The sequence below is a fragment of the Arachis hypogaea genome, chromosome 12 (genome assembly GCF_003086295.3).
Source record: "Arachis hypogaea cultivar Tifrunner chromosome 12, arahy.Tifrunner.gnm2.J5K5, whole genome shotgun sequence".
Lineage (NCBI taxonomy): Eukaryota > Viridiplantae > Streptophyta > Magnoliopsida > Fabales > Fabaceae > Arachis > Arachis hypogaea.
Genome location: NC_092047.1, coordinates 56,154,125 through 56,168,466, shown reverse-complemented (window position 1 = coordinate 56,168,466; position 14,342 = coordinate 56,154,125). Strand labels below are relative to the sequence as shown.

Sequence of the window (14,342 nt, the reverse complement as noted above, 5' to 3'; positions counted from 1 at the left end):
TCCAAACCAACATCTCACAAAATTCCTGAGAATTTGCGACACTGTGAAGTCCAATGGAGTCCAGGAAGATACCTATAAACTGCTCTTGTTCCCATTTTCACTTAGGGACAAGGCAGCTAAGTGGCTGGAATCATTCCCAAGGGGGAGCCTAACAACCTGGGATGAGGTGGAAAGCAAGTTTCTGGCACGTTTCTACCCCCCACAAAAGGCCAATAGGCTTCGATCTGAGGTTCAGACTTTTAGACAACAAGATGGTGAAACTCTCTACGAGGCATGGGAGAGATTCAAGGATTTGACAAGGAAATGCCCACCAGACATGTTCCATGACTGGGTGTAATTGCATATTTTCTATGATGGACTTTCTTATGAATCAAGGAAGGCTGTAGACCATTCATCAGGAGGTTCATTGAACAGAAAAAAGACTGTGGAAGAAGCCATTGAAGTGATTGAGACAGTGGCTGAGAATGAGTACTACTATGCTTCAGAGAGACACAACACTAAGGGAGTCATGGAGCTGAACCATGTTGATACAATTTTAGCCCAAAACAAGGTGTTTGCCAAGCAACTAGCAGAGCTCACCAGGAAATTAGAAACAAAGCAAGTGGCTGCAATACACACACAAGATCAAGAGGAAGTAAGCACTGAAGGAGGTGATTGGGAAGAGGCCAACTATGTGGGAAACCAACAAAGGCAATCATATGATCCACATTCCAACACTTACAACCCAGGATGGAAAAACCACCCAAACTTTGGGTGGGGAAACCAACAAACCCAGCCACAAAACCACAAACCTTACAACCATAACCAACACAACAATTCCACATACCAAAACTCCAACCAAAGATCATACCAAGCCACACAAAACACTTACTCCCAACCATCATATCATGGCCAAAATAATCAACCTACCCAACCTAATCCGAACCAACAATTTCAAGATCAATTAAACAGGATAGAAGGAATGCTTGCAAACATGGGTCAAGACATAAGTGAGTTGAAAAGCTTTAGGGATGATGTGAGATCTACCTTAAGGAACCATGGTGAAAAACTCAAGAGGATGGAGTCTCAAGTAGGAGAGCTATCTCAACAGGCCCCTAAGTCAACTGCAGTGTTCCCTAGTGACACAGAAAAGAATCCTAAAGGGGAACAAAAGGGAGTGAGATGGGAAGAATGCAAGGCCATCACCATATTGAAGGAAGTCTCAGAAGAAGAAGGAATCAGACCCTCAGAACAGGAACCAGAAATCTTGAAGAAAGGTGTGGAAGAAGCTAAGCAGGAAAGTGAAACTGAGCAAGCCAAGGATCTGCAAAAAGGCATGCTGGAAACATACCAACCAAAAGCACCATTTCCTCAAAAGTTAGGAGGAGGTGAAAAAGGGAAAACCTATTCAAGGTTTTTAGAGACATTTAAGTCTCTCCATATCAATATTCCCTTCCTTGAGATTCTCCAGCAGATGCCTACACATATCAAGTATTTAAAGGAATTGCTGAGCAAGAAAAGAGTTTTGAAGGGAGGACAAACTGTAATAATGAACAAAGAATGCAGTGCCCTCATCAAGAAGGACATAGTCTCTAAGAAAACAGACCCAGGAAGTTTTCATATCCCCTGCATCATAGGGGAAACAAAAATTGACAGAGGATTCTGTGATCTAGGAGCTAGCATAAATGTGATGCCTCTGACTCTTATGAAGAGGCTACAACTGAATGAGGTGAGATCCACTGATGTAATCATACAACTGGATGACAAAACTCAGAAGCAAGCTGAAGGGGTAGTTGAAAATGTGCTGGTGAAAGTGGGAAATTATTTCTTCCCCACAGACTTTGTCATTTTGGACATGGAGGAAAGCTACCTACACCCTATCATTCTGGGAAGGCCATTTCTAGCCACTGCTAGAGCGCTCATAGATGTAGAACAAGGAGAGCTAATCTTGAGAATACATGATGAACAGCTCATTTTCAATGTTTTCAAACCTGCATCTGAGCCTGAACCAGAACCTGAAAAGCCTAAGGATGATAGTAGCCATCTGTGTTTGGAGGAAAGCAATCCAGCAGCTGAAACTCTGAAACAGTCCTTGGAAGGCAAACAAGAATTGCAAGAGTTAAAGCCACAAGAATCAATAGAAACAGATCAGAAGGATCCTCCTGGCATAAGGGTCAATGAAGAAATCCTCAAGAGAAAGGGAAGAATTGTAAAGAAATTGCCAAGAGGGTGGAGAAACAAGAAAATTCCCACTGAAGGTTTTTCTCCGGGAGATAAAGTGATATCAAGTCATTATCTGCCAATCCCACCTGGCCTCAAAACCATTCCTTCCCAGCTCCCTCAAGTGTTCACAATCAGGAAAGTTCTTTCTATGGAACATTTGGAAATCATGAAGGAATCAAATGGGGACGTTTTCATAGCGAGAGGAGAGGACATCAAGCACTACAATCCACCCTAACAAGGGGCAACCGTCAAGCTAATGACGTTAAAGAAGCGCTTGTTGGGAGGCAACCCAACCTGAGGTAATACCCCTTTGCTGTTTCTTTTATTTGTTTCAATAAAAAGGGTGAAGTAGTTTCTGTGCATTGCAAAGAATTAAGTTTGGTGTTTCACACCAAACAATGAATTCGTGGATCAATAATTCAAAGGGGAATGTGTGACTCTAAGTTTGGTGTTCCACCACACAGATCAACTGAACACAACAACCTTTGAATTATATGAAAGGAACAACCATTCTAAGCAATCACAGGAATGCTTAAAATCCTTAGCAGCAACTTCATTCCAAGGAGAATTCAAGGACTCAAAGAGCAGAGGAGTAAGTAGGAGACTAAGTTTGGTGTTCACACACCAACTTAAGACTCAGACACTTGCCCATACATAGTTGAGCTAACCACTCAAGTGCTTGAGAAGCAAGCAACTTCATCACTCTTTGCAGGAAAGGAAACAAGGATCTGAGAAAGAACATGAAGCAACAACTAGGAGAAGAAGGAGAAATCAAATTGTTTCCTGGCAACAAAGAGAAAACAAGAGATTTCACAAGGTGGTGGTGTTCCTTGACCATTCTTTAAAAGGCAAACAAAAGCATGCTTGTTCTGGTTTAAACTGTAATTGTTGAATCTTTCTGGAATGTGAAGTTTCTAGTATGTTTGTCTGTTTATTGCTTTGAATAAAGTGAATGCCTAGATGTTTGGATATAACTTCACCTTCTTAAACAAATGCTTGCCATGCTTGTTCTGTTTCCAAAAATAAAAGAAAAGTTTGAACAAAAGTAACTTGGCTCAATTAGTGACAAATCAAGTAGAATTAAGTGGTGGTATGCATGCTTGATTGTTTAGTCAGATCACTGGAAATAGAGTGTAGAGTTACCTTTTTTTGTGTAGAAATTGAAAACTGTCTATGGATCTTAATGAATAAATGTCTTTGGCCATGAAAAAGAAAGAAAAAGAAGAAGAAAAAGCCACTAAAAAAGGGCAACCAAAAAGCAAAAAAATTGAGAAAATAAGCTAGGCACCAATGGTTTGAACTTCTGAGACAAATGCCTGTGGTGTTTATGTATTAAGGATATGCTTGGATGAATAGGTTCTGAGGAGTGTTTCAACACTTGGTAACTTGGGTTAACTAACCCGGGATTATCAACCAAAAGTCCATTATCAAGAGCAACCTAAATACAAAACATTTAGTCACACAAAGAGGTGCTGGGCACCAATGTCTCAAAAAGAAATGTGAACTAAAATGCCTGGAGTGGATATGTGTAGTGCACTGATAAGAAAAAGAAAATGCCAAAGGCTTGTGCAACACATGACACTAAGCAAACAAGGAGCAAAGGAGCTCTAAGAAAAAGAAAAGAAAAACAAAGAAGAGAAAAGTGCCAAGGACATAAGAATAACAAGAGGCCATAGCAGTGTTTGATGGATGCAATGAAAAAGTGATAATCTTACCTGATAAGAATGAAAAAGTGATGCTGCAACTTTCTGCATAAAACCCTTCTGATGAACTTCAAATGCTTGCTAATATAGCCAATGTAATTGCTTTCTGTTTCATACTTTCTTCTCAAATAACTCAGGACTTGCTTAGGGACAAGCAAGTATTAAGTTTGGTGTTGTGATGCCAAGGCATCTTAGGCTAGTTTCACTAGCATTTTTCTGTTAGTTTTAGTTGTTTTATGCATTTTCTTGAGCTTAAAGTAACCAAGAATGGTTAAATGAATAACAAAGCAATGAACCATCCAAACAGTATGATTTTGATGCAAATTCCATGAGTTTTAGTTATATTACTTGAATGCTATGAATGGAAGATTTCTCATGAAATTTTGCAAGACTTTGATGCAATTGTTTGGATGATTTCAGGGAAGAAGAGGCTAGGCAAGGAAGCAACAAAATCAATAAAGGAAGCTTGAATATCACATGTGGAGTTTAAGTTCCAGTTTAAGCTTAAACTGGAACTTAAACTACCAAGCCATATAATGCTGGAAATGGCGTTTAAGTTCCAGTTTAAGCCTAAACTGGAGCTTAAACGCCAGAATCATGAAGGCTAAGAAATGCTGGAACTGGCGTTTAACCTCCAGTTTAACCTTAAACTGGAAGTTAAACGCCAGAATGAGAATTTCACCAAGGGAGCATTTCCACGTTTAAGCTCCAGTTTAACCTTAAACTGGAGCTTAAACGTGTTCGACACAATCTCTCACCAGGAAGCATTTCCATGTTTAACCTCCAGTTTAACCTTAAACTGGAGGTTAAACGCCAGAAGTAAGAAAGGCACCAGGAGCATTTCCACGTTTAAGCTCCAGTTTAACCTTAAACTGGAGCTTAAACGTGTTCGACTATTTCTCTCCTCCAGGGTTGCTTTCTCATTTCCACGTTTAAGCTTCAGTTTAACCTTAAACTGAAGCTTAAACGTGTTCGACCCAATTGCTCCTCCAGGGTTGCTTTCTTCATTTCCACGTTTAAGCTTTAGTTTAACCTTAAACTGAAGCTTAAACGTGTTCGACATTTCACACTCCTGGGTTGCTTTCTTCCATTTCCACGTTTAAGTTTCAGTTTAACCTTAAACTAAAACTTAAACTTCAACTTAAACGCCACTTTTTGAAAGGATTTCTGGGCCAAATATATTGAAGTTTAAGTTAGCATTTGAGCACAAACATTAACTTAAACGTATTATGGTATGAAACCCAATTGAATATCATGGTTTATGGGATTGGGCCTGAAGAATTGATGAGTCTGGAGCTTCAATTTGTTGAGTCTTGTGTCATTACTTGTTTATCACTAAGTTTGCTCAATGAATGTTACAGAATTGGATCACAGCCTCATCAGGATTATGGACCATAAACCCAAAGCAAAAGGAAATCAGGGAAAGGCCTCAAAGCCCAAGAAACACAACAGAAGCTCAATTTAGAAAGTGTATAAATAGGATAGAATTTAAGTTAGTGGAGAAGTTTTTACACACATAGAACTTTGGATCATTTTCCTTTAGTTTTGTAATTGAATTCAGAGCTATGACTCACTAAACCCCTTTCATTGGGTTAGGGAGCTCTACTGTAATTCAATGAATCAATAATAGTTTTATCTTCTTCTTCAATCTTTTCTCTTGAATTTTGTTAGAAAGCTTCTCGATCTAATTCCATTGGGTAGTTGTCTTGGGAAAGAAACTGCCCATAATTGGAATCCTTCGGAACCTTGGGAAAGGAATGGAGGATTCATGCTAGAGAAGCTTTCTCACAGTGAATTGGATTGGGGTTTGGATGGATATTATGACATGTAATCCTACCAAATTGTGGTTCATGAAACTGTGTGGTATAATCAGTGATCGAGCATCATCTCTTCTTATGAACATTTAAACCAAGGGATTGGGAATTTGTTTGTTTTTAGAGAGAATTGGTGAGCCAAGGGATTGGGATCCAATCATATAAGATTGCCAAGCAAAATTTAATGAATGCATTGGTTGAGGAAGGGATAAAAGTTGTTTTGATTCGGAGATCTCAATATCTCCTAACACCCAATGAATTCCCATTTCTGATTTACCACTTTCTCTTTACATTCTGCAATTAAATTCATGCAATCACCCCCATCCCTTTTAATTTCAGCAATTTAGCTTCTCGCTCTTTAATTCCTGCAAATTTTACATTCTGCAATTCTCATCTAAATCTTGATTCCGCTCAACTAGAACATACTTCTAATCCGAATTGCTCACTCAACCAATCCTTGTGGGATTCGACCTCACTCTATTGTGAGTTTTTACTTGACGATAACCGGTGCACTTGCCGGAAGGAATTTTGCCGATCGTGCAATTTCCTAAATCGTAGCATATCAAGATTATGCACATCATATTCCGAGTAGGATTCAATGATTGAATGACTGTGACGAGCTTCAAACTCGCGATTGCTGGGCGTAGTGACAGACGCAAAAGGATAGTAAATCCTATTCAGTAGGATCGAGAACCGACAGATGAATAGCCGTGCCGTGACAGGGTGCGTTGACCATTTTCACTGAGAGGATAAGATGAAACCATTGACAAGGGTGATGCCTCCATACGATTAGCCGTGCCGTGACAGGGCATTTGGATCATTTTCCCGAGAGAAGACCAAAAGTAGCCATTGACAATGGTGATGTATCACATAAAGCCAGCCATGGAAAGGAGTAAGACTGATTGGATGAAGATAGCAGGAAAGCAGAGGTTCAGAGGAACGAAAAGCATCTCCATTCGCTTATCTGAAATTCTCACCAGTGATTTACATAAGTATCTCTATCCCTATCTTATTAATTATTTTCGAAATCCCTATTACTATTTTATATCCACCTGACTGAGATTTACAAGGTGACCATAGTTTTCTTCATACCAACAATCTCCGTGGGATTCGACCCTTACTCACGTAAGGTATTACTTGGACGACCCAGTGCACTTGCTAGTTAGTTGTGCGAAGTTGTGAACCATGGTGTTGGCATCATGTGTTTGGCGCCATTAGCAGGGAAAGAAAGAGCAATGAATTTTACATAATTAAAGTGTAATCACAATTTCTGCGCACCAGTGGGGATCCTGTGGGGTCCACAGATCCTGAGGTGTCAAGGATTTCTCATCCCTGCACCAATTAGGTGTGCAAAACGCCTTCTGCTGCCAACCCTGGCGTTAAACGCCAGGTTGCTTCCCATTTTTGGCGTTTAACGCCAGCTTCTTGCCCTTTTCTGGCGTTAATCGGCACTCTGGTGCCCATTTCTGGCGTTAAACGTCCAGAATGGTGCCAGACTGGGCGTTTAACGCCCATCTTCTCCTCCAGTGTGTGCTATTTTTCATTCTGTTTTTCAGTTTGTTCTTGCTTTTTCAATTGTTTTTGTGACTTCACATGATCATCAACCTATAGATAACATAAAATAACAATGGAAAATAGAAATTTAACATAGATAAGTAAAATTGGGTTTCCTCCCAACAAGCACTTCTTTAATGTTAGTAGCTTGACAGTGGGCTCTCATGGAGCCTCACAGATACTCAGAGCATGATGATGGCCTTTCAACACCAAACTTAGAGTTTGGTTGTGGCCTTGACAAACCCCAATTTGAGGGTCTATCTTGTGCTGATTTCAGGGGTTTTATCAATGATTCCACACACTTTCTATATGAAAATACAAGATTTTGCATTCCTTTCCTAGTTTTGCCTCATGAATGAAAACATGCTTATTTTGCACTAAAATAGACACATTTCTAATCTTCTCTTGATGCCATTCGATGCCGTGACTTGTGTGTTAAGTGGTTTCAGGATATAGAGTAGGAATGGACCGAAAGAGAGAAGGAAGACGGGTACAAAGGAAGGAAACATGAGGATTAAGCTTTGGAAATTTCCGCATGGGCGCGTGTGCGCCCCTTGCGCGCCCGCGCGGATAGGGCAACGTGAAGCCAAAGCCAAGAGCCAAGCCACGAGCCGGCTTGAGAAGCGGCTAAGCCAGGATCTTCATGAGGCGCGCACGCATACATCACGCCTCCGCGCACATTACAAGACGTCTCAACGGCGCGTGCGCGTACCTTGCGCGTGCGCGCCGATTTGCGAAAATAATTTTTAATGAAGTCACGTGACTTAGGCGTGGAGGCAGTTAAGGATCCCACTTTTGGAGAAGCACCTTGGCGGGAAAAGCTTAAGAAGACCAAAGGAGCAAGGGTTAAGGGACTTTTTAGTTCATTTCTTCTAGATCTAGATATTTTTCTTTTTCTGGAGAGAAGAGAGAGTTAGTTACACTTTTTGGGAGAAGAAGAGGGAGATTCCAAGCTTCACTAGGGTTCATCCTCTTCTAATTTCTGAATTTTCAATGACCTTTTGGTGAGATTAACTACAATTCTCACTCCACTTTGTTCATGCCATAGATTTTCTTCTCCAATTTCAAGTAGTAGATACAATTGATCAATTCTCATAGATCTAGAATTCAACTTTGTAATTTTGGATTTCATCTCCATTTTGGATTTTCATTGCTACTCTTTGAGACATGTTGTTAGATCTTTGTGTTGCAATACTTTCAATTTGACTTTTCTTCTCATTTTACTATGCCTTTCCTTCTTGCTCATCACATGTTTGATAAAATGACAACACTAGCTATGGAGTAGAATTCTCACACTTGGCATAGGGTTTAGTCTTTGGAAGAAGTTGAATAGTGTATCAATAGTTGGTTTGGAATTAGGGATTGCTAGTTGGCTTGGAGTGCACTAAAGCTAGGTTCCCATAAGGTGAAGCTAGGACTTGTGACTCAAGTTAATTACTTTCATTTGACCTTCCTCTATACCTAGGGGATAACTAAATGGAGCAAGGCCTAATTGTTGTCAACATTGAACGGACTATAAGGATAGGATTTCCAACGCCAACCCTAAGCCAAGTCTTTTGATAATTGATTGTTTGTTTCTCATCGCTTTGCTAAAACCTTCAAAGAATTCCAACAAAGTTTACTAAATCAATAAGATGCACACTTTGGCAATTCCAAGGGAGAACGACTCGGGAGACTAGTACTCTCGGATATAGATTGTAGATTTGTTTGATGAAGGATTTGCGTCGGTTTAGACTATACTACGATTGATCAATTGATAATTTCTATACTGGCAAAAATCTATTTGTCAAAATGGCGCCGTTGCCGGGGAGTTGCTTAGTGTGCCATGTTATTGTTTTGGATTAAGTGTGTATATATGTACATAGTTGCACTTCATTGTAAATTGCTCAATTGATTAACTTCTCATCGTTGCAATGAATTCCATTTCCCCTTCATTGCATGACGCGTTCACAACCGAATCCGAGCTTAGCCCCTTTTGATCCGGAAATAGAACGAACTTTGTTTCATATTAGGCAAGCTCGGAGGCGGCTAAGATTTGGAAAGGGTGAAGAGGTCTTCACCACCTCAACCACCTTACTACAAGTGAACATTGAACCGTCACTCAAAGAAGGCATTAATCATACTCCCATCAACCTCACTAACAATTCTTCTTTTGTTTTAGGTACTAATACTATGGATGCTCCAAGGAGAGTTACCATCAAGGAAGCGGGTGCACCGGATTATGTCCTTCAACCCTTCCATGTAACTCACCCCAATTTGAATGCGAATTTTGAATTGAAGACCGCTTTGATTAACCTCCTACCCAAGTTTCACGGGCTTCCCGCACAAGACCCTATTCGACATCTCAAGGACTTTCACCGCATATGCTCAACTACTAGACGGGAAGGTTCCGATGAAGTTGCTATATGGTTGTTTGCTTTCCCTTTCTCTCTTGAGGACAAGGCCAAAGAATGGTTCTACACTCTCTCTAGTGAAGTTACCTCCGATTGGGACCTACTTAGAAGGGGATTCTTGGATAAATTCTTGCCCCCGGAAAAGATGGATAGGCTAAGGAAAGAAATGTCTTGTATTGTGCAAGGTGAGACGGAACCACTATATGAGTATTGGGAACGGTTTCGCAAACTACTAGATGCCTGCCCTAATCACATGCTCGACACTCAAGTATTGCTCGGATACATATGTCAAGGGATGCGAGAGCAAGATAGAACCCTCTTGGACACTTCTAGCAATGGTTCCTTGTCCAAATATAAAACCGCGGAGGAGGCATGGCAACTCATTATTGACTTAGCCGAATCCAATCAACATATGAGGCGAAGAGTCAACCGTCCAAGGACCGTGAACGAAGTATCAACTAGTAGTGAAGCCACCGCTTTAACTCAATCCTTGAATGAAATGACATCCGTTTTGAGGCAACTCCAATTGAATCAACAACAACCTCCACCATCTCAACAACACAACCAACAACAATTGGTCCCTCAAAGAGTATGTGGTATTTGCTCTTGCTACTCTCACTACACGGATGAATGCCCAAACCTTCAAGAAGACAACACTTTGGCGGCCACCCATAATTTCTATGACCGCCCCAATCAAGGGTACTACCAAGGAGGTAATCCTAACCAAGGACACCCTTATCAAGGAGGAGGCTACAACCAAGGTAGTGGACACAATAATCAAAATTGGAAAGACAATCATCAACAAGGGAATAGGGATAACAACAACAATGGAGGAGGTCAAAGATGGAACAACAACTCGCAAAATTTCTCACAAAACCGACCATACAACTTCCAAAATCAACCATACAACCAACAAAATTCACAAAGAAACTACCAAACATGCCAACCACCACATCAAAGATCACCACCCAATCAATCACAAGCTCCCCAACTCACATATGCAACCACCCCCTCCAATCAAGACGAAACACTCCGGACCATCATCCAAGGCCAAAAGGAATTACAAAACACACTTGCTTCCAGCCTCACCGGCCTCACCTCTACACTACAAGCTCTTCTTGCACGTATGGACACACCATCGACCCCCATTCCTCAACCCCCAATCCAAAGTGCCATTCCCTCTCAACCTCAACCAAATCCAAAAGGGGGCATCAATGCCATCACCCTTAGATCCGGTACACAACTAAAAGAGAAGGAAGCAAAGGACCCAAGTCCTATCACAACCGCCCAAGGGGAAGAAAGAATAGATATAGAAGAGGTAGTGGGAGAGGAGGTAGTGGAAGAGGAGACACCACAAGCCATAGTTGAGGATGAAGCCCAACCAACAAGGGAGACACCCAAGGCCAAAAGAACCTTGGAAGAAGAAATTGCTCAACCACTTCCATTTCCAACACTTGCAAAGAAAGCTAAAAAGCGCATGGAACTCGACCCCAAAATGGTAGAAATGTTCAAGAAAGTTGAGGTAACCATCCCCCTCTTTGATGCCATCCATCAAGTTCCTAGATATGCTAAATTCCTCAAAGATTTATGCATAAACAAGGATAGAATTCTTGAATTGGAAACCATCCCATTGGGGAGTTCTATTTCCGCTTTGATGGGAACATTACCGGAGAAGTGTGATGACCCGGGCCCTTGTATGGTCACTTGCACCGTCAATGGAGTTCAATTTAGAGATTGTATGTGTGACCTCGGAGCATGTGTTAGCATCATGCCGCTCTCCGTTTATCGGGTATTGAACTTGCCCCCACTAAAAAGGTCGACGGCAAGATTTGTCCTAGCGGATAAGAGCATAATAACCGTAGCGGGTGTTGCGGAAGATGTATTGGTGAATATAAAGGGGTTGGTGTTTCCGATTGACTTCTATGTCCTTGAAATGCCGTCAAGCGAAACCGAGAGAGCATCCTCTATCCTACTTGGAAGGCCCTTCTTGAGAACTTCTAGATTTAAGCTTGATGCTTATTCGGGGAACTACTCATTTGAAATTGATGAAAGAATTGTAAGCTTTAGCCTAGAGGAAGCAATGAAGCATCCACCGGAGAACCATTCTCTATTTCAGTGTGACCCAATCGATAACATAGTAGCCGAAGTGCATCTTGCAAGATTAGATGAGAAGTACATGGTCAAAGAGGCAAATGAAGAGTCAAGCGAACTACATACCACACATCATACAAGCCATCCGGAGACTCAAACTTCAAGGAATGACAAGAAGATGGAATTGAAGCCACTACCACCTCACTTAAGGTATTCATACCTTGATGAAGCCCAAAAGCTACCCGTGATAATTGCACAAGAGTTAACTCCTCAACAAGAAGAAATATTGCTGAATGTATTGAGGAAAAACAAAAGGGCAATTGGGTGGAGTTTGGCGGATCTAGTGAGAATAAGCCCCCAAGTATGCGAGCACCGCATATTTCTTGAAGAAGGAGCAAGACCGGTCCGACAACCTCAAAGGAGACTTAACCCAACCATTCTTGAGGTGGTAAAGAAAGAAGTCACTAAGCTACTTGAAGCGGACATCATCTATCCTATCTCGGATAGTGAATGGGTAAGCCCGGTCCAAGTAGTGCCAAAGAAATCCGGAGTGACGACAATCAAAAACGAAAGTGGTGAACTTATAGCAACAAGAGTGCAGAATTCTTGGAGAGTATGCATAGACTACCGAAGATTGAATGCGGCCACAAGAAAAGACCATTTTCCACTACCATTTATCGATCAAATGCTTGATCGATTAGCCGGTAAATCATACTATTGTTTTCTTGATGGCTACTCCGGATACTTCCAAATTCATATTGCTCTAGAAGACCAAGAAAAAACCACATTTACTTGCCCCTTTGGAACGTATGCTTACAAGCGTATGCCATTTGGCCTATGCAATGCACCGGCAACGTTTCAAAGATGCATGATGAGCCTATTTGCAGACTTTCTAGAGCAATCGATGGAAGTTTTCATGGATGATTTTAGCGTGTATGGTGAGTCATTTGAGCATTGTTTAGGTAACCTTGAAAAAGTCTTAGAAAGATGCACCAAAACAAACCTTGTTCTAAATTTTGAAAAATGTCATTTCATGGTCAAACAAGGCATTGTTTTGGGACACATAGTATCAAAGGAAGGCATCTCCGTAGATCCGGCAAAGATAAATGTCATATCTAGTTTACCTTACCCCTCCTCCGAGAGGGAAGTCCGCTCTTTTCTTGGACATGCAGGATTCTACCGGAGATTCATTAAGGACTTTAGCAAGGTGGCCTTACCTCTTTCTCGATTACTACAAAAAGACACCGAATTTGAGATGAGCAAGGAATGTATGGAAGCATATGACAAACTCAAGGTAGCATTGACACAAGCCCCTATTGTACGAGGACCCAATTGGACTCAACCCTTTGAAATCATGTGTGATGCTTCGAATTATGCGATAGGAGCCGCGTTAGCACAACGCGAGGGTAAGACCCCCTATGTCATAGCCTATGCTTCCAAAACATTAGACGGAGCCCAATCCAACTACACTACTACCGAAAAGGAACTCCTAGCTATTGTTTTTGCTTTGGACAAGTTCCGAGCCTATCTTCTTGGTTCCAAGGTAGTAGTGTACTCGGATCACGCGGCACTAAAATACTTGTTGGCAAAAAAGGAATCAAAACCGAGATTAATTCGTTGGGTGCTCTTATTACAAGAATTTGACTTGGAAATCAAAGATAGGAGCGGTTCCCAAAACCTAGTGGCGGACCATTTAAGTCGCCTCGAACACACAAACGGCGACACCACTCCTATCAATGATTCCTTTCCTTTAGATGCCTTGCATGCAATCTCAGAAGTGGTTCCTTGGTATGCCCCAATAGCGAACTATTTGGTTTCACGCACTTTCCCTCCCAATCTCAACAAAGACCACAAGGATAAGCTGAAAAGCGAATCCAAATACTATATTTGGGATGATCCCTATTTGTGGAGGTGTGGAGCGGACCAAATAGTGCGCCGATGCATACCTCAAACCGAATTCCAAGCAATCTTGGACGCTTGCCATGCTTCCGAAGGAAGTGGCCACTATGGGCCCCAAAGAACGGCAAGAAAAATCCTTGATTGCGGATTTTGGTGGCCAACTCTTCTCAAAGATGCTTCGCTCTATTGCAAATCTTGTCCCCAATGTATTAGGTTTGGAGATATTTCCAAGAAGGACGAAATTCCCCAACAAAATATGCTTTTTTGCGAAATCTTTGACGTATGGGGAATCGACTTCATGGGACCATTTCCAAATTCCAATGGCTTTCTCTATATCTTGTTAGCCGTCGATTATGTGTCAAAATGGGTTGAGGCAATCCCCACCCGAACGGATGATGCTAATGTTGTGTATTCTTTTGTGAGGAACAACATCATTTGTCGCTTTGGCGCCCCAAGAGCAATCATAAGTGACCAAGGATCCCACTTTTACAACAAAAGAATAGATGGCCTCATGAGAAAATATGGCATCATCCACAAAGTCGCCACGACTTACCACCCTCAGACAAACGGCCAAGCCGAAGTCTCTAACCGGGAAATCAAGCATGTGTTGGAAATAATTGTAAAGCCGAATAGGAAAGATTGGAGCACTAAACTCTCCGATGCCCTGTGGGCCTATCGAACGGCTT

At 41.5% G+C, this 14,342-nt stretch overlaps 1 non-coding gene across 1 annotated transcript; it reads right to left on the bottom strand.

Moving 5' to 3' along the window:
• Positions 1-214: 214 nt before the first annotated feature.
• Positions 215-318, bottom strand: LOC112731165 (small nucleolar RNA R71). The gene has a single exon (XR_003166955.1). It is a non-coding gene; the product is annotated as a small nucleolar RNA R71 (small nucleolar RNA).
• Positions 319-14,342: the final 14,024 nt, after the last annotated feature.